Here is a 22,682-nt window from a genome sequence, read left to right on the forward strand (position 1 = left end):
TATTTATAATAAAGCATTGAGAGCACAATAACGTAATATATCACATTATCACAATATTTGATCAAACTCGATATTACTTAAAGCAACTAAATAATAAAGCAACCAGTGAGAGATATCATTTAACTGTAAAAAGATCTAGTTAAAGATATCAGAAAAATACATTTTTGTTTAAAATTTCAAAACAATTTGAATCTGGTGCTACCCTTAAAATTCATGCATATTTTGCCTTTGTTATATTTGCGGCAAGCAGTACGCCAAATTGCAGTATTTGAATTTTAATTTATACCCGCCTCTGCGGTAAAACGTAGAGCATGGATTTTTTTATTAGCACTTAGCGTTTCCATTGAAGTTATAAATTAGTTAATTTATCAGGGGCTGATGATAAATTTTATTAATACGTTTTTAAACTTAAATTTAAATATCTGAAAACTATAGTAATTAAAAATACTTGAATTTCTATTTAGTAAGCTATGTGTCTGCTTACGAATAAATACAAAAACTATTTAATAATTACATAAGTATTGTTTGTTTAAATTTAATTGAAGAAGAAAAGTGAAATTATAAGACTACACTACGATACTACGATAAAATTTTATTGCTTCAGATCAGCCATAACTGTCATAATACAAAACTAACATTTCTTGAGTTAAATTGTTAGGAGAATTAAATTAAACAAGTTAAAATCTTTGTTTAAGTTTATTTTTGCCAACAATCGTATACAAATTTCGGTGGTTTAAGGTTGATAAAGGATCTTGGAGGCAGTATGGATTAACGATGCTCATACTGTAACAAAAACTCCGAGTAATGTCCATTGATTCCGACGAAAGAGTCGGAGGTTCTAGAAGTAGAACTCAGCTTCTGCAAAACAAATCCTACTCTCATGTCTCCGAAGGCTTTTGCCGCTTAGCCATTGTGTGCATGGCATACATCATTATACGCATTGGTTGCGTTATGTAGCAGTCGTGAGGGGGTGAAAGGCTAGTTTCTGGCGCCTAAAAAGCGAAACATATCGGCTAAGGGAATAAACCCTGACAGAAAATTCTGGTCTTTTAGGTTGGGGTTGGGCAACGGGCTGGTAACCCGGTAACGTAAAAAGTACAAAACCACGAAAACTTTAAATTAGCCCCGGATAAATTGGTCTTATCATCGCCTCATCGACGACGACTTAAGCAAAGAAATATGGACTACACGCTCGGTACCTGAAATGTCCTAATATTGAATAAACCAGGAGCACAGGCATCACTCTAACGAGTCAGAAAATGTAAAATGGGACTAGCAGCAATGCAAGAAACTAATTGGTTAGGGCACGAAATAAAAGACTGAAAACCACATAGAATAGTATATAGCGGAAAAGATAGCGATAGATAGAAAAGATTGAAGTAGCCTTTATAGTTGACAATGGGATGAAACATGCCAAATTAGATTTTAAAGCAGTGAATAAGAAAATATGTAAACTAAGAATAAAAACAAAATTCTTTAACCCTTAACAAAAGAACATAGCATATAAAATAAAGATTTTTATGAACAGCTAGAGGAAGTATATGAAAAAAGAACTTTTTTTTTAGAACTATTGCTAAGCAATCACTCCATCAAATCACCAATGAAAATCGAGACACACCGCGATATACACAAAGCGATATGGATTATGCCTGGTGGAACAACCGCCAATCAAATTGATTATTGATTAAAAGGGCTGCAAACAGCATACAAGATGTGAAGAGCCGAAGAGGAGCATGCTGCGGATCTTACCATCTCCTACTACAGATAAAATAAAAATGTAGAATTCAAAGAAACACGAGGGACAGACAGAAACAAACAACAAAACAACTAGATATACAAAAATTGAGACAACAAGATATCAAACAGAACTATGAGACAGAAATAATAAAAACACTAACAAATATAGGCAGTCTAGGCACCGAAAAACATTGAGAAAAAATTAAAATATAAGTAATTGCGTTAAGCAAGAAAGATCACAGGCAACAAAAGAAACAAACAAAAAGAGAATAGTTTAATGACAAGTATAAGAACGACATACAGACAAAGAATAAAGAACACAAGAATGATATGGAAAAAGGAACCAGAGAAAGAAGAATAAGTTACCAATATTTAAGATAGAGGACCGATAAAATATGCCAAACAGAGAAAAGAAAATACGAGAACGATAATATACAGAAAATAAAAGATAATCTCTAAAACACCAATATAAGGAAGGCGTATAGATATCTACGCAATTTAAGTGGAGGATACACACCCCGAACAAATGTATGCACAAATTAAGAAGGGCAAATAACTAGTGATAAAAAGGAAATAAAATCAATCTAAAAAACCTATTTTAAAACTCATAAAATAAAGACCATATTGACATGCATCACATTAAGGAAGACACAAACAATATAGAATCCCCGACGATATAAGAGGTAAAACCAGCAATATGAGCACAGAAGAATAACAAGGCTCCAGGTATTGACAACTTCCCTTCTGAGCTTGTAACGATGAGACTACCAAAGAGAATTGAAATACTATTGTAAAAATAATACCTCAATCAACCATGGGAGCTTATCGTCTATACCTTGCCTAGCTCAGTATCTCAAGGGTGAGTTCGTCTTGTCTTAAACTAGGGATTGAACCTGAGTTCTCAGTTGATAGTAAATAAGACAAATTTTAACCGAACATATTTATTTAAATGAATAAAAAAAAAACAATAATTAACCCTGCCAAAGCTTAACAGTTAATAAGTGTTACTTACTGCTTCGATGGGCGGCTTGTGTGTTCTAGCCGTTGGGTCCTCCAATTAGAAGTTGTGGAATTAGAAGTTGTGGCTTCTGGAGAGCTGCAGTTACACGTGGCTGTATGTCCAAATATGCCAATAAAACAAATAAAATTTTCGATATGTCCAGTAAACCAATAAATTGTCCAGTAAACTGTCCAGTGAACCAATAAAGTTTTGATATCTCCAATAAAAATAAAATGTCCAGTAAGGTTTTGATATGTCCAATAAACCCAAGAGAATTTGTAGACTATAAAAATGAGTCTTATAATAATTTTTGCCTTCTTTTATAAATTTCAAAAAGAGGTAAAAAAATAATCCCACTACAGAAAAGTTGTTTTGATAGAAAGTGGGAGACTGAATGAAGTTAGCACAGATGTCATAGGATGTTGCTATAGATATCATGAAACTAGCTTGTCAGTCAACACAGAACAGAATAGTCTGCCGAACAAAAGTGAGTAGGCGAATATTTATTCTATGGGACAGAAAGAGAGAAAAAAAATAAAGACAGAGGAAGAAGAGAAAAACAGGGGGCGCCAACTATTTTTATAAATAAAAAAATAGTAAAAATTAAACTGAAGAAAAAGAAATTAATAAATTAATAAAGAAATTAAAATGAAATAATTATTAAAATATAAATTAATAGAGATGTGACGTTTATAACGTTACACACTCCTACCACCCATCAGAAAAATTTCGAACGCAACTGAGAAATTTTTCTCAAAGAAAACAAGAACACAATGTTCTACCTAGGAATAAATATATGCAGTAGTAATCTGTAGTAACAAATCAAAAATAAATACTTTATAACAAAGCAATCAAGTTAATGAATATAATAACAAAAGAATGATCATAAAAAAAATTTAGAGTATTACTCAGGGAAATTGAATACTTCCCAACGAATTGTAGTATCCGTCAAACTAAAATTTGTTATATGTTATTTAAAAAATTTATATAACAAAATAATTAAATTAATGAATATAAGTAATTAGTATACATTACTATTCATAAAAAATTTAAAGTATAACTCAAATTTGCTATATTTAAAAAAAAAATAACAAAATAATTTTCAGATGTTAATCTGGGAAAAATAAAAAAAATTACCCAATGAATTGTAGTATTCATCACACTAAAATTATTAATCTAATATTAATAAATTACTACAGAGAATATCTCTGGAAAAATAAAAAATTACTCAATGAATTTCAGTATTCATTAAACTGAAATTAAATAGGTACTGTTATAAAGTAAGCAGTAAGATGGTGTCGCATAAAGTTTATAATAAAAATTTAATAATTATAATATACAGTTTCTGAGGGGGATGCTCAGGGGAATATAAATGCATATTACCCAATGAATTTTAGTATTCATCAGACTAAAAATGAATAGAGAATATTAATTTAAACTAATCAGGTGTCTGTAGACTTTGGTACTGTACATGGACCCTACCAAAGGATCAATTGAAACCATGTTGGTATGAACGCAGTAGCCCATAGCCCACGGTTAAACCACGACAGCGCTCCTCGGAGACGACAGCCCTATGTGCCATGAACCCCCCGACGCCATACCCTGGAGACAACCCACCATTTAAGGAAGATCCAGTGGTACGAATGTACATCTGCATCAAAGCTCAGGCCCACAATAACAAAAATAATAATAACAAAGGAGCAATGCATCTGATATATTCAGATATACATTGTTGAAGAATTCTGTCTTCAGAAATTCTTCTTCGGAAGTACAACAACTTCCTTTGCAAAATAGCATTCTATACACATAGTATAAAGTCTAGTTAATAACAAAAAAAGGTAAGTATACAAAAATAAAGACAAATAAGTAAAGTCAGGTAAATACATAATATAGAGATTATATCTCACAAAAATGAATAGTTAATGGATACTGCTAATGAATGAACCTCAAAAAAAAATTAGTACTCAGGATAACTGAGTACCTAAAGTAAGGTAACAATAATATCAAAATTATAAAATGAGTAAAAGCATGTAGACATTGATATGCAAATGTAATTATTGATAAACAACTCAAAAATACATATAAACTTTACTTGATATGTCAAATAAGACAAAGTTCTACACAAAAGAGATATAGTAACTGCATAAAACAAGTCTTAGAAGACTAAGAGTAAGTTAATAATGAAAATAAGATAATGATACATAAGAAATGTTATTCTCACTAAATATAAACCAGGGATCTACACAAAAGAATAAAGTACTGCATAAATATAGTTTACAAAAATAGAAGAAAACAAGTGAAAGTAGGTATACTACAATCAAACTTCAAAGCGCCATAATTCTACACCAGATTTCTAAAAGTAGATGCATAGAATTATTTTAACTCCAAAAGAAATAAAAAAAAAAAACACATCATCCAAAAAATATATATATACCTACTACGGTATATTAATTGTCTCTAAAAGACCAAAAAGGAACACAGATTCATATAATCTGGCCCAAAATCTCCTTAGGATATATGTATCCTAGGAAAACTAAAACACCATGTATGCAACTAACCATGTTGTCATACATAAAGTGCTGGATGAGGCTTTTAATTGTATCAAAATCAAAAACAATTACCCAAAGTAAAATAATAGGAATATATAAATAGTTAGGGTAATGTCAAATAAATAAGATTAGTATGTTTATCATAACTACAGAAATATCAAAATATAAAGAGATAAAAGATAATGCTTTACTATATTATACAACATTATTGAGACTCATCATCACTAGAATCAGTAACATCTAACTTAATATCTTGCACATGAAAATTACCAAGATCTTTACCATCTAGATCCTTAAGATTATATACTAAAGGAGATAAAACTTGATGTATAATACAGGGAATAAATTTGGGAGCTAATTTAGCAGAAAAATCATCCACAGCTTTTGAAAGGATGTTATTTTTCTTCCGGACTTTAGCACTTACATGAAATTTTACATCATGTCTACGTAAATTGTAGCAATTAGTGTTGGTATTGTAAGAGTGACCTATTCTCTTCTGAACTTCATTAAAGACAGGAGAAATATTCTCTTAAGGCTTGCAAGAAGCACAAACTTTACATTTATGAACATAGTTCACAACAAAAGATCTCATTTTAGGCCAGTAATACAATTCTGAAATCCTAGAAAGGGTTTTAAAGACACCTAAATGAGCAGCTGTAGGATCATCATGATAAATTTGCAAAATTTCCTTCCTATGTGGAGAAGGAACAAAAATTTTCCATTTTGGAGAAGAATCAGAAAACTTTGAGCTAGAAAAAACATATTTATAAAGAACATCATCCTGAACCTTAAAAGCAGGATATAAGTTAGGGTTTACTGTAACTTTCCCTATCATATTCCTATACCAAGCATCTGTTTTTAAATTAGATAAATTCAAGAGAGAAACTTGAGATACTTCAGGAATTCTTGAAAGAGAGTCAGTTACTACATTTACAGAATCACTACGATGAACAGAGTTAAGTTGTGACTGCTGAATGTCAGAAAGATTTTCAGCACTGCTAACAGTATTTACTACACAAGTAGATAAATCTGTAGCCTTAAATGAAAAATTTGACAAATCCAAACAAAGTTGAAACAAACGAATAAAATCCATACCTAATATCATCTTATGTGAAATAGAAGGAACTATTAACACTTTAAGCGATTAAGTTTTACTCAATAAAGTAACAGGTAACCAAACATATCCTAAAATACTCTGAATATTTCCATCAGAAGTAGTGAGTTGACTTGAAACATCATAATTAAGTGCTAATTTGAGTTTTTTAAGTAAAAATAAAGAAGGAAAACCAATAATACTAACATTACTGCCAGTATCAAGAAGTGCAGAGATTGTTTCACTACCTACAGAAATAGAAATATATGGTCTATTATCATTAGTATGAACATCTAATAATGAAGTAGAATTTAAATGTACCTTAGAATTTAAAGGACCACTAGAAAGAACAGAAGTACTAGAAGAAGGTAAAGTTTCAGATTGTACTGAAGAAAAAGTGCTTAAATTATCATTAGATATAAAAGAAGTAGTTTTAGGTATAACTTTCTTAGACACATTCACTGACTTGGGTTGTTTAAATGTCTTCGAAAAGTTTTCCCTGGAATGTTCTTTCAAACCGTTTTTTGAACATCTGCTACATACATTTGTGGTGATATTCTTAAACCCACAACCATGACAAAACTTTCTCTTGGGTTTATTACATACTTGAAAAGTATGGCCTGTCATGTTGCAGTTCCAACATGTAGCAGAAGAAGAAAGAGACTCAGCAGAAAATTTACTGCGGGACGAAATAGTAAGGGCGGCTTCAAATCTCTTACAATACTTTGTAAGGTCTGCAACTGATTTTACATCCTGAAAAGCAAGAGCCTTGACATAATCAGGAAGAAGACCATTAATAATTTCATCTACTTTTTCACACTCAGGAATAGATTTTGAAGACCGGAGCATCAAAGACTCCATATAAGAAATATATGCAGAGACAGGTTGTTTGAAAGACTGTTTTGTAGAACGTATTTGTTCCCACAAATTTCTTTCATAATTGTAAGGTAAATAAGTTTCCTTTAAGGAAGCAACTAATTCAGACCAAGAATTAAAAGATTTTTTTGTAAAGTGATTATGCGACTAAGTAAAAGCAGCACCTTCAAATAGGTCTCCTGCAGAGATGAATAAATCTGCATCAGTGCAGTTCCTAGAAAACTTTAAAGTTTCAATCTGTTCGAGAAATGGAATTAGAGGTTCTTTACCAGAAAATTTTTTAATACCCCATTTATAAACAGGATCAGACTTAACAGGTGAGACTGAAGATTAAGAATAATTGAGGTTTACTCTATCAGGAGTAGAAGCAACAGGTTGGTCTATCATATCAGGTTGATCTACAATGTCAGACAAAGTACCTTCTAATTTCAACAAATCATAGCGGATAGCTTTTTTTAATTTTTCTTCGTCTACAGAAGTTGGCTGTAGACTGGAGATTCTACCAGACAAATGAGTTAAACGAGAACTAAAAGCTTTGAATTTACTATCAGATTTTGTACCTGAATAATCAGATATAAGACTTAATAGGTCAGAATAGGAAGCTAAAGCTTGTTGGTAATCAACGTCAAAAGATAGATTAACAGAAACATCAGAAAAACTACGGTTACTGGCTTCCTGAGAAAGAAGTCCAGCAAGGATCTTTCGTTTTTCCTCTACTGTATTTGGGACAGAGACATTCCTAATAAGAATTTCATATGATAATTCATCTGTCTTTAAATGTTTAGGTAGCATCTTGAAGAAATAATTTAAAAAAATTAAGAAAGTAATTAAAATACACTATCCACAAAAACTGGTTAAGTTAAAAAAACAAACCACTTAAAACAGTATAAAAGTACCTACCATCAAAAAAAACATATAAAAATATCTGAGTATAAAATATATATGCTGAAATATATAGATTAGATTATTAAAAATATATAAAAATGGTAATACTTTTTAACCCAACATTTGAAAATATATAAAAACAGTCAAAAATATGGAAATATTAAAATTAACTGCAAATAATGATAATATGAACACACAAAAAAAAATAAATAATAAAGTATTTATTAAAGTTTGTTATTTGCCACCAAACCAAAAACCCAGAGCACAATTCCCTGAATAAAACAAATACGGTTGGGCGCCAATGTGTAACGATGAGACTACCAAAGAGAATTGAAATACTATTGTAAAAATAATACCTCAATCAACCATGGGAGCTTATCGTCTATACCTTGCCTAGCTCAGTATCTTAAGGGTGAGTTCGTCTTGTCTTAAACTAGGGATTGAACCTGAGTTCTCAGTTGATAGCAAATAAGACAAATTTTAACCAAACATATTTATTTAAATGAATAAAAAAAAAACAATAATTAACCCTGCCAAAGCTTAACAGTTAATAAGTGTTACTTATTGCTTCGATGGGCGGCTTGTGTGTTCTAGCCGTTGGGTCCTCCAATTAGAAGTTGTGGAATTAGAAGTTGTGGCTTCTGGAGAGCTGCAGTTACACGTGGCTGTATGTCCAAATATGCCAAAAAAACAAATAAAATTTTCGATATGTCCAGTAAACCAATAAATTGTCCAGTAAACTATCCAGTGAACCAATAAAGTTTTGATATCTCCAATAAAAATAAAATGTCCAGTAAGGTTTTGATAAGTCCAATAAACCCAATAGAATTTGTAGACTATAAAAATGAGTCTTATAATAATTTTTGCCTTCTTTTATAAATTTCAAAAAGAGGCAAAAAAATAATCCCACTACAGAAAAGTTGTTTTGATAGAAAGTGGGAGACTGAATGAAGTTAGCACATATGTCATAGGATGTTGCTATAGATATCATGAAACTAGCTTGTCAGTCAACACGAAACAGAATAGTCTGCCGAACAAAAGTGAGAGGACGAATATTTATTCTATGGGACAGAAAGAGAGAAAAAAAATAAAGACAGAGGAAGAAGAGAAAAACAGGGGGCGCCAACTATTTTTATAAATAAAAAAATAGTAAAAATTAAACTGAAGATAAAGAAATTAATAAATTAATAAAGAAATTAAAATGAAATTATTAATAAAATATAATTTAATAGAGATGTGACGTTTATAACGTTACAAGCTATATAAATTATGTGATGAACACCTAGGTAGTAGGACAAATGCATATGCTTTTGAAATAAGGAAAAGATCCCTAGCGACTGGAAAACCGAGATTATATGCCCAATTTATAAAAAGTGTATAAACTTAAATGCGAAAATTATAGCTGTATAACTCTTTTGTGCACAGCGTACAAAGTTTTTAGTTAAATACTAAATAAATGACTGAACAACTAACTGAAAATATGGTCGAGGAATATTAAACCCGTTTACGATAAGAAAGATCTACAACTGACCAGCTATTCACAGTGAAACAAATTCTAAACAAATCGTGGGAATACGACAGTCGCGTCCACAACATATTTATAGTACAAAATGAGCTCGCTGAGAACGTTTCAATAGTCAAAGGAATAAAACAAGAAGACGGGCTGGCACCGACACTATTCAACCTGTCTCTTAAGTATGTGATAAGACTAAATATAGGAAGAGGTAATCTCCTAACAAATCAATACGACATTAGCATCATATCTCGCAGAACAGAAGAGGCGGCAGAAATATATTCACTATTAAAAACAGTGATAGAAGAGACCGGACTACAAAAAAATATTTAAAAGGCAAAAAAACTAACACAATCAAGAGCTCGTGGAAAAAAAGGGGCACAGTTGAATTAGAGAACGATAGTAAAACTGTAGAAAGTTTTACATATCTTGGAGTTACATTAACCCATGAAGGACGAAGTTTTCGAAAATCTTTATTTTACATAAATAATACAAATAACTCTTATGAATGGACAAAACTTACTTAGAAAAAGACAAAAATAATTATTAAATATATTAAAACCTAAAAATATTGCCTGTTGCCAAATGGCAACGCTAGGTTCCTATGGCTACATTAACCGAATGAAATAAAAGTAAAAAATATTCTATGAAATTGAGAGATAATCGGCAAAAAACTTTCTATAGCTGTGTATGAAATTTAACATTACACTTTGTGCACAAACCTACTTCACATTTGGCGCATCTTGTTCTCATGATCGACCTGCATTCTTCACCTGCACACCTAATTTTCTTTTTATTTGGTACTGGTTCCAGTAAATGTCCAACTCCATCGTATCTAATATCATCAGATACTCTATGAAAGGAACGACTTGAGAGTGAACTAGACGGTCGGCCACCTTGTTTTGCAGGCACTCCGTATTTGGTCAGATAGGCTTGCACAATTTCACGCCTAAACTCTAACTGTGTCAACTTGTTGCCGGATTTTTTATGTAGCACCCCCGCATTTTGTATAGTCGCATCTAGCATCGAGGTAATCAAGCTCCAGTACCATTTTTTTGCCCTCATTCCTATTCTAAAGCGGTTTATATTTTCGTCCATTAGGTCGGTGCCCCCCATTGCATTATTATATTTACCAATCAGGCATGGACTTTGAACCTGGATGATTTTCTTTTCAGCTTGTGAATATCTTTTCACGAGCGATTGTGGTTCCACCCCATAACATGTTGACGCTACACTTACGACGCTGTTATCCAACCATCTTACAACTATAATACCAGTTTCTCTCTCGAGAATCGACTCTACATCACCCCTTTTGCGTTTCTGCATATTAGCTTTCGATTCTATAGGGCAGTTTTTGGGAATGCGATTTTCCCGTATTGTTCCGGTAAGTCTATAGCCACGATCCTTTATATGTTTCAAAAGGTGGAGGCTCGTAAATAAATTGTCGCAGAAAAATTTGTAGGGTAATCTTGATTTATCATTGGGCAGTTCACCGAGCATTGTGACGAATGGAGCCGCACATGCTCCAAAAACTTTATAATAATGATTATTTGCTTTGGGATCGGTTCCTTGGTACATGTTGAAGCTTACAAGATACCCACTTTTAATGTTGAGGCACCAAACTTTGTATCCGAAACGAATCGGCTTTCCTTTTATGAACTGTTTACATGAGTGGCGTCCAAAGTATTTCACCATAGATTCGTCAAAATTTAATTCGCCTTCAGGGACGTAATATTCTTTATATTTTTTTCTGTAAATAGTCAGCTAAGGGTCTGATCTTGTAATATTTGTCCCTTTCATCGATGACTTCATTATTTGCAAGGTGGAAAAAACGCCAAATTGTAAGGAACCGATCTCTTCGCATAGCGTTCATGACCATTGCATTACCCATATCGCCTTTCGTATCCCAGTAAAATTTTTTTTCCGGGAGCCAATTATACCCCGATAGAATAAAAATGGCAAAGAAACACCTCATTTCTCCTGCGGAAATTTTGGGGTCGGGAAAGTTCTTCTGTAGTGCATAACTCGTGCATTGGTTGAGAATGTAACTAATTATATCCTCGTCGAAAACTAATTCGAACATCTCGACAGGTGTCAACGTATTGAATGGTTCGTAGCTATATTCTGGGAAACTAGCGGCATTGTCGACCAAATCACCCGTTATCCAAATTAGGGACTCGTATTTAATTTTCTTCACTTGAGAGGTAGTTTGTGGGGAGAAACTTCCGCTGCTTTCCTGGGAAATATCCATCGCTTGAACTGCATCTTCTTCGATGTCGTCATCCTCCTTGTCTGCTTCTTCGCCATACATTTGCACCTCAACATTTGCTTTCAGCTGTTTTCTAGACAGATTGTCGATGAATCCTCCCCCATCTTTCTCGCCAGAATCTTCATCAGTGAGGTCTCCAATATTTGGGGGCTCAACATAAATATTTCTAACGTTGACGTCATCTTCGTAAACCATGTTCAAAGCTTCTTGTAGAGAGAAACTTCGCCTGAAAAAACAAGATGCCTGTAGATACTAGCGTTGCCATATGGCAACGCGATGAATAAAAACAAGATCGCTTTTTTTCAAGGGCTGTCAAATATTCACAGAGGGAAAATAACCTTTCTATTAGAGCATAATTGTTACTTAACCACTTAGATGTAATAGTTATTCAGAAGTAATTGACAAAAAACGGTGACTATAAAATCTCACAAACACCAACGAATTAAGTTTTTGTTAGGTGTATATCTTTAAATCACTTATTTTCTGCAAACCGGCACGTTCTTGGAAACAAAACAAACTAACATAACCTCAAAATAATAAGATTCGTACGTCAATACCAGTGTTGCCATATGCCAACTCCAGTCCTTCATGGGTTAAACACGGATGGGACAGAAAAACTAGAAATTCAAAGAAAAAGGGAAACAAAGCTTACTTTTCACTCGCCTATGTGATCCGCTCCAAAAACACACACTGGAGATCAAAAACCATGATCTTCAAACTTATTAACAGACTAATAGTATGTTATGAATGCAAGACATGGGTAATGACAGAAGACACAAAACGAGAGCTGGAAGTCTTCGAACAAAAAGTCCTAAGAAAAAATGTTAAACCTATTAACGAAAACGAAGTATGGAGATCCAGGTACAACCATGAACTCTACCAACTGTTCAAAGAGGCACCGATCTCAGAATTCGTTAAACTTTAGAGACTTCAATGCGCTGGTCATGTAGTGAATATATACATCAGAAGATTGGCAAAAATAGCCATAGAAAGTAAAATGCAGGGAGCACGACTAAAAGGAAGGCCACGGAAAAGGTGAGAGGATGAAGTAGCAGCGGACGCGCAAGATTTGATGTAATCATGCAGAAAATTATTTACCAGAATTTAAATCACATCACAATGAAATTATTGAATAACAGTCTGACGATCAAGCTGAAGAGCAGCTAATCGAACACCAACTATTTGAGAATTTATTTTTTGACGCAATGGCGGCAGCAAAACATATTTTAGAATGGTACTCCGATGGTAACTAAATAGACAAAACAAAGTCTACGCGTTCGGAAACTTCTCTTCCTCCAACATTTTATCAACAGAATGGATTAAATTACCGGACATTTCTTTACCTAAATTTAACGGCAAATGTGAACTGGTTAGAGTTTCGGGACACATATAAATCTCTTATTCATAACAATAACCGATTAAACAATATGTAAAAGTGCCACGATTTACGGAGATAGTTAGAGGAAACTGCGCTACCTTCTATTTCTAAAATAAAATATTCGGCAAATAATTATGACGTTGCATGGGACACTTTTACAAGTAGGTTCGATAATAAGAAAAAACTTATTTACGAACACATTAAAGTAATTTTTTCTATCGAAAATATTCATAAACCAACGGCAGCAAAAGTCCAGAGTTTTGTAGACGATATTCATAAACACATGGGAGTAACTGAACAATTAGGGCAAGATATCACCAATTGGGATCCTCTATTAATCTTTTGGTTCACGAATAAATTAGATTCGGGTTCAAATTTGGAATGGAAAAGACAAACTTGTAAACTAGACGATTTGCCCACTTTAACACAATTTTTAGAGTGTTTACGGGGACGTACTAATTTTTGTGATACATTAGAATCAAAAAATAATTTTGCAATTAATAAAACAGACTCTAGGAGCAATTATACTCGCAATAAACAAAGGTTGCCATAGAGTACGGATAGGTCTTTAGTTGCTTCTAATTTTAATACTAACCAACTATGAGATTATTGCAAGAAGGATCACACAATTTATACTTGTCCTGATTTTTACATTTGAGTTTAGTGCACAAAAGGGACTTCATAAGAAAATCAAATCTATGTAACAATTGTTTAAGATCTGGACATTCTACAAGCAAATGTAAGCTAGGGCCATGCAAAAATGCAAAAAATGGCACAATACAATTTTGCATGATAAAAACGATACAGCTAAATCTAGCTCTGATATTGCAGATTCTGTAACATTAAAAACAGAGAGTGTTTCTTTAAATAGTAGTACATTAACCTTTTCACTGCGGGAACCGGATATACATGTAAAATAATTTCGTGTCCGTACAACGGGAACCGGCTAAATACGCGTACCCTTTTTCGGCATTCGCTGCGAAAACCGTATGAATCAGATACTGCTTACGTATTGTATGTTGCCTATAGAAAAGAGTTAAGCATGTTATATCAAAATTTACAATATATTTAAAAAATTTCTGCTTCACTGCGGAGCCGTACAAATCCGCACCTTTTTACACAGGCACGCACCACAGGGATTTACTTGTAAAATCTTAGGATTCTCTTTCGCCGTATTTATGTACGATCGTTTTTAACAGCGTATTTTAATTTATTTTCTTTATGAATTTAATTGTGTGAATTACAGCTGCTGATATACCTATTTGAAAAATAGGAAACAAAACTGTCGAATTATGAGTTTTAGTAAATACAATAGAATTGTTATCAAATTTCCCAGAATGGTTAACAGGTAAGAAATATTCAAATTGAAATAATTTTATTACTTATTGCATTAATTAGCTAATAGCAAAGACGGTTCGAGACAGCTTGTCATATTGTAGGGTATTGTTAAAAGATTTTTATTTACTACCTGAAATTTACGATATAAATATTTTAATATTATATAAGTTGGTCAGAAATAAAAGACTTATTGTTGTCAAAACATATTTTTTGGATTAGTTCTATAATGTAAAGAATTTATAATTTACTTGACCATTTGAAAAACCTTTTAGGATAATAATATTTTATGAATATTCAAAGAAGACGTAAACTACAGACTTGATAATGTTAAGATTATTTCTTTTAAGCCATAAATGAATTCTGCATCTCTCCTCCGGGTTGCGTGCAGCGTCTAGTTTTATTATGATCATAGTGTTGTACACCATTCTGTACTAATAGTAGTGTATTTTTTTACAAAAATAAGTGGGTGATTCTTAAATTTAGATTTCTTATACGTTATTGACTAATAAAAACAATTGCTGAGTGAAACGGCTCGTATACGCAAATATCTTAGCGAAAGTGAACTATATGAAATTTTAATGGAAAGTGACAGTGAGAATGAGTGTATTCTTGAAGAATCTGATGCAGAAAGTGATGAATATGGAGAAGAAAATGATAATGAAGAGACTCTACCATCATCAACACAGGTTAGTGAAAATAGTGCTTTAACTTTGGAATCTACTTCTCTTCAACAAGCTAAACATCGTAAACGTGAAAAGATTCCGTTATATAAATGGGAAAAGGGAGATCTACAACCAACAGTTCATAATTTTAACGACAATACATCATAGTGTTTGAATGAAAATTTTAAAAGTAGTCCAAGTGTTTTAAGTAGTTTCAAAACATTTTTTTCTTTGACTTTTATGAAAGCAATGGTTGTTGAAATTAACAATTTTACAAATTCGTTGTGTAACATAGTGCTATTGAACAAAATTCTCGTGTCGCAACAAATTGGAAAGACACTGATGTAGATGAAGAGTATTGTTTTCTAGCTTTGTCGTTCCTTACATTGTCGTTGTTACGTTTTCAGATAACAATACCGTTGACAAAGAAGACTCCCTTTTTAAGCTGCGAATCGTTATACACCATTTAAAGACCGTTTTTCGTCGATTTCTGTATCCATTCAGAAACATTTGTATCGACGAAAGTTTGATGCTTTATAAGGGAAGACTAGCATTTAAACAGTATATACCCTCTAAAAGGCACAGATTTGGAATTAAATTCCACGTTTTATGTAACTGCGAGACAGGCTACAATTTGGACTTTATCATTTATACTGGGTCTAATACTGACATTAAAATCTTTGATACAGACCTAAAAAAAAGGCATAGCCTGTAATGTGCCTCTATGCATTACGCCATGTTTTAAAAAATACAATTGTATAACAACTTTTAAATTTTCCTTTTAATGTAGTCAAAACTTTTATTTATATTTTGCATTTGAATGTTTTGTGTACCATTTGTTTGTAGTTTTTTACCTTGTTGCTACAATTACTAATGATAAATAAAATAATGATAATTTTTCAGTATATTTAATTTTTTTTATTTTTCAAAAATCTAACAGCAACAAATTTATATTTACTTGTTACTTCTACTAAATTTTAAATACAGTCCTGAATAGACTGTATTGATACACTGCGCGAACCGTATTTATACGCCATAGTACTTCATCGACTGACTGCGGCAACCATGTTGATCAGCACGGGCATGAAACAGCCGTACCAGAAACCATACTACTTTTATAACTAGCCGCAGTGAAAAGGTTAAGCTCAGTAGCCAATGAAGTAATTTTATCTACTGCCTATGTATTAGTAACTGATAAATTAAACAAGCTTCATAAAGTTCGGGCACTCTTGGACTGTGGTTCGCAGACATCCTTTACAACAGACTAGTTTGCAAGAGAGTTTAGGTATTAATACTGAAGAAACAGACTTATCTATTTGTGGCATATCAAAAATATTTTAAATGTCAATAAAAAATGTAAAATATCAATAAGATCAACGCATAGCAGCTTTGAAACTGATTTGGATTGTTACGTTTTAAATCAAATTACAGGAATATTACCAGGACACCAAATTAATGTACAAGCTTATTTAATTCCAAGTAATATTATTTTGGCAGATGCTTGTTTCAATACACCGGCCCCAATCGATATACTAATTGGAGCTGATCTGTTTTGGTCAATTTTGGGAACAAAAAAGCAGTCACTTGGAAAAAATATGCTGCTATTATTTGAAACGTCATTGGGATATCTCAGGACCCTTTGGAGTTAATGAATCTATAAAAAAACTTGTCTTGCAATTTAAGCATAAATCAGAAACTATTGGATAAACTAGCTCGATTCTGAGAAGTAGAGGAACTTACAACCTTCAAACCATTGTCCGAAACTGAACTATTTTGTGAAAGCTTTTCAAGGATACTTGAATCTCTCAGAGATTTTTCAGGTCGATTTATAGTACGCATGCCTTTAATGCAAAGCCCGTCAGTTTTAGGAAATTCTAAATTCAAGCAAAAAATTATTTTTGTGCTCTAGAGCGCAAATTCAAACGAGACTCTATACTACACTAACGATACAAGGAATTCATGTTATAGTACAATGATTTGCATCATATGACAATTAATAAAGAAGCGAAGGGTCATAAATTCGAATTTATTCTCCCTCATTACAACGTTACAAAGGAATCTAGTGTAACGACAAAATTAAGAGTAGTTTTTAATGCTTCAGTACCCACAACAAGTGGTCTTTCATTAAATAATATACAAGCTATTGGACCTGTTTTACAAGTTAATTTGTTATCAATAACACTGAGATTCCGAAAATACAATTACGTCATATCTTTGGATATAGCAAAAAAATATAGCCAGGTGCTAATTGTTCAAGGGCAAAGGCAATTGCAAAAGGTACTTTGGCGCGAAAATCCCAATGACAATCTGAAAACATCTACACTAAACACTGTTACTTATCCACTGGGCAATCTGCAGCAAGCTATCTTGCTATTAGTCGTTTATTCAGTCTTGCACAGGAAATTCAGGATAAGAAGCCGGAAATAGCAGATATCATTAAACCAGACTTCTATTTAGACGATCTTTTGATTGGAGCTTCTACAGTAGCAGAAGCGCAATATATTTGTTAATCTATATCTGAAACTTTAGAATCAGGCGAATATTCACTCAGAAAATGGTGCTCAAATAATCCCGATTGTTTATGTAACATATTATCTGAGGAATTCAAACACGAAATATTTACTTTTCCTGACGACAATAGAATTAATATTTTAGGTTTTAATTGGTCTTGCCGAGACGATCTACTTTTATACTGCATCAATGCTAATCCCAGACAAGCAGCTTTTAAGGTAAAGTACTTATTCAAGGGCTTTGGGCAGACAAAATGTCATGGAATGCAGCAATTACAGGTAAAATACTTGAGACCTGGAAAAAATTCGAATCAGAAATTCCAGCATTAACCCTTAACCCGAAACATAGTACTTGTGGGGGCCTTGTAACTGGCTCCCTATATGAGAGGGTTGGAAATCTTTTGATTCCAAGCCTTACTTCAAAGGACTTGTGAGTGGATGTATCTCCATAGGTTTGGTTCTTCAGTGACCGTTGAAGGATAAGAATTGTTAATGTGAGCAAATATAACTCCAGAGAAATAAAATTACTTTTAGTTTATCGACTTATAATTAACTATTTTTAGAGTAAAGAAGCCTCAATACGGCCGTAGCTGACAGTACAATATCAAATATTTGTTTCTTTATCACACGTAAAAGAGAAAACCGTATTTATGAGAAAAATGCCCGATTTCGGCGTAGAGAAATATTTTATATATGAATTGAGAGTGTTTTAAAATGCACATGCCTCAAGGGCGTGTGAGAATGAACTAATAAAATACTACTTGATGCGTAAAAGTGAAGATTACGCCTCTTGTATTTAGGTGTGAAAACTATTTAAGAGGCTGTGGCGCCAATGAGTCGGCTATCCCGAGCAAACTTGATATTAGTATATATTTTACTTATTCTACACTAAGAAAAGTGTAAAGAACTATATTTTTATTTTATATTTTAAAATGATATGTTCATTTCTGGAACAGTACTTTTATTGCTAATGCGAAGCATATGGTCTATTGGACCAGTATAGGTAAAAATTGAAATAAATCAAAAACAAATGTAGCATTTGAAGGGAAAAGCACAATATTAAAGGGTTTATTAGGTATAAACGAGCAAAAAAAACTTATTCATACATAATACTTACATAAAATAAAATGTGTAATATAGAAAACAACATTATTAGTCGTAATTAAGTAAACAAACATATACATTTCTAGATAAAACTAAAAATATACTACAGCTACCTACTAATTTTGAAGACAGGTAACGCAAACCTTTCTACTACACTCCAAACAAATAGCATTTGAGCAACGCACACATTTATAATTTGTCTTCCTCATTTGACCACAATTTTCTATTGGGAAGCTTATCATCTGGAACATTGTCGCCGATGTGGTCGACAGGCACTTCGGGATTTATTCCCAAAAAAATCTCTATCTGCTTTCTAAGGTCTCGGGGAAAATTTGTTTTGAGTCTTTGCCTTAGATGAGATGAATTAGTTCAAAGGCCAAATATTTTACAAATTTAAAACGTGGAATTAATTTATTATATTTGTAACAAAGATAAAGGATATAACTGTTGACTGAACTTATATTTATAAGTGTATAAAATACGGCTAAGGGCCAACGCCTTGTCCGGCGGTTTGCACTATAATTGGCACACTTCATGTCTAAAACATCAACTCCCGATTTTGTACTGTTATAGTATCGAATTATTTCTGATTTTCCTAATTCATTGTCTTTGTTGTGATGCATAGAGGATAATAAAAGAACAGCTCTATTTTTTTCGGTACATATGATATCAAGGTTATATCATTGGAGAAACCATAGAGTTTTGTACCAATTTCCCTACTTTTATTAGCCTGGAATTCCAAAGGAACTTCTCGCTTATTTGTTTACTGTACCCACATACGTGAGGTGGTGTTTTTGCAACTCTGTGACTAACTCTATTGAAGAAAAATAGTTGTCAGCAGTAATATTTCGGTTAGAGCCCTCTATTGGTTTGGATAGTCGAATGACACATTGAGCAAGCTTGGAAAGCTTCAGTTCTTCTTCTGAAAGTCCAACACCATCCGAATCTTTCCCTGAGTATACATATCCATTATAGAAATACAAGCTCTTAGCATCTGTCATGCATATTACTTTTATGCCGTATTTCGCAGGTTTACTGGGCATGTAAATTCGAAAACCACAGTGACCTCTAAATGGAAGTAGCATCTCATTCACAGTTACACACTCTGACAACGTATATAGCCTCTGGCAATTAGTCACAAAATTATTAAAAATACTTGAAATAGCCTCTGTTTTATCAGTTCTCTTCCGCTCTTCGCGATCCATGCTACTGTCAAATCTAAGACACGAAAAAGTATTTCAAATCTTTTTAAAGACATCGTCATTCTGAATATTGGCCGACCCACAACATCTTTAGAAAACAGTTGAAGCATATCTTTATGAGAAGATTTTATAATTGAAGATAGCATAAAAAGCCCAAGCAAGGCCTTTAACTCAAGTATATTTGTGCTTCTGTAGTTTGATGTATTAGTCAAATCAGATAACTTTTCTCTCATTATAATAATTTTTTGGTTTGTCCATGTTACAATTTGTTAACGGTACTGACAGATTAAAATAATTAGGATTCATAATCTCAAAAAATGGAACCACCGAGCAAGAGATAATCAGCAGATTAGCACAGACAAGAACATGTATTAAACAAATGAACGGGGTACTGTGGGATAGACAGATTACCATAAATACACAGAAGAGAATTTATAACACCTTGGTACGCAGTATAATGACCTATGGAGCAGAGAAGTGGGTAATAAATAAACGAAACAGGTCCAAAATCACAGCAACTGAAATGGAGTTCATGAGAAGAAGCTGCAGAGTGACAAAAATGCATCGCATCAGAAATGAGGAGATAAATTGAAGAATGGCAGTGGAACAAGACATACTTAGTTACATCGAAGAAAAATGTTCAATTTGGTATGGACATGTGAGAAAAACACATCATACAAGGTGGATAGCAAAGATTTCGGATTGGAGCCCAATAGGAAGGAGGAAAAGAGGTAGACCCCGAAGATCATGGAGGGATGAAGTGGACGAGGCCGATATAATTTGTTCCAACATTTCACCAGTAATCAACAACTTCCAAATATCTTGTAATTCTCTGACAATGTTATGGGTTCGTGTCCTTGTATTTTCGGAGGTTCCGTTCCCTGCCACTGAAAACCATTTTTTCCTTTGAATATGTTCACATCCCCCTCTACTTGTAAAAAGTCGGTTCTGGATTGTAAATCATTCGACGGTTCATCTAGTTTCAAAAGTTCGTGATCTAAATTCGATTATTCGCTGCTAGAGGGTTCACTTTGCCGAATTACATAGTCGGGATCTTCATCCGAATCATCTATAACATCTCTCATGTCCTCGTCACTCCCTTGCTCTGATAAATATAAATCTTGATCGTCGGCAAGTAGTAATCTTTGTATATTCTTTTCAAAATCTGGGTCAGCCAGATTAACTTTTTTATTACAGCCAGTTCCGCTAGGTGCTGCTCTATCCATTATTAATATAAAATTAAAATTTTTTAGAGTAATCATACAATATATGAAAATATATTGTATAATTACTCTAAAAAATACAAAAATTATGAAATACCTTATTGTTTATCAGTACACAATCTGTAACAAGTGGCCTCCTAGACCTATCATAAAAACACTGCAATTCGAAACACCTGGCTTACTAGATCTACACGTTTTGAAAACTACTGTTACTACGACGTAAACACTAAAGCGACCACAACAATACTGCAAAACTATGCTTGTTTTACACTATTAACGGACCACTTTTGCTGTGGTCCGTTAGACCAATGTTTTGGGTTAAGGGTTAAATATATTGAAGTTGAATAGGCAAGATATTTGAAAGGATGCTATTTCTGTGTAGATACATGATTTTGCTGACACGTCCTAAAAGGCTTACGGTGCTTGCATCTATTTGCGAAGTGTAAATGCAACTGGTGATGTACGTGTTTAATTATTGTGTGCAAAATCAAAGGTGGCTCCCTTAAAAACGTTAACAATTCCACGTCTAGAGTTAAGCTCCATGTTATTACTGGCACGCTTGTTTGACAAGGTTAACAAGTCGATGCAAATCAAATTCGAGTCTTTTACTTAACGGTCGGACTCAACTATAGCTTTAGCGTTAATACGAATCAGTCCCAATCTGCTAAAAACCTTTACAAGTAACAGAGTTTCGGAAATACAATCTTTATCAGAAAATTCAAAATGGAGAAATATTTCAACTCACGATAACCCAGCCGACATTGTTTCTAGGGGTTTATATCCTAGAGATATTTTAGATTTAGAGCTTTGGTGGCATGGATCATCTTGGCTGACAAGTGAACAATGTTTTGGGCCAAAAGATTCAGGCGAAAATATTGCAGATTTGCCAGAGATAAAATCTATAGTTTTTTTTAGTATATCAAACGCTTCATTTTCATTTCCCTTTCAGCGCTTTTCTAAATTTTCTAGAATGCAAAGATCAGTAGTTTACATTTTTCGTTTTAAATACAATTGCTAAAATAAAGTAAAAAAAGAACACAGACTTCTGGAGGTACAAGAACTTACGATTCCTTTAGAAACTTTAATTAGACTTTGCTAACATGATTCTTTTGAAAATTGAATAGAGGCTATAACAATCAACAAAGTTGTAAACATTAGTAATTTACTATTAGATCTTGCTACTTTCTTGGATATACACAATATTCTTTGAGTTGGAAGTAGGTTATAACACTCTGAATTTGTCTTCAACAAAAAACATCCTAAATTGCTACATTCAAGGCATTATGTTACTAAACGACTGTTTTCTTTAGAGCATGAACGTCTCTTTCAACGCAGGACTTCAA

This window comes from Diabrotica undecimpunctata, chromosome 5, assembly GCF_040954645.1.
Source record: "Diabrotica undecimpunctata isolate CICGRU chromosome 5, icDiaUnde3, whole genome shotgun sequence".
Classification (NCBI taxonomy): Eukaryota; Metazoa; Arthropoda; class Insecta; order Coleoptera; family Chrysomelidae; genus Diabrotica; species Diabrotica undecimpunctata.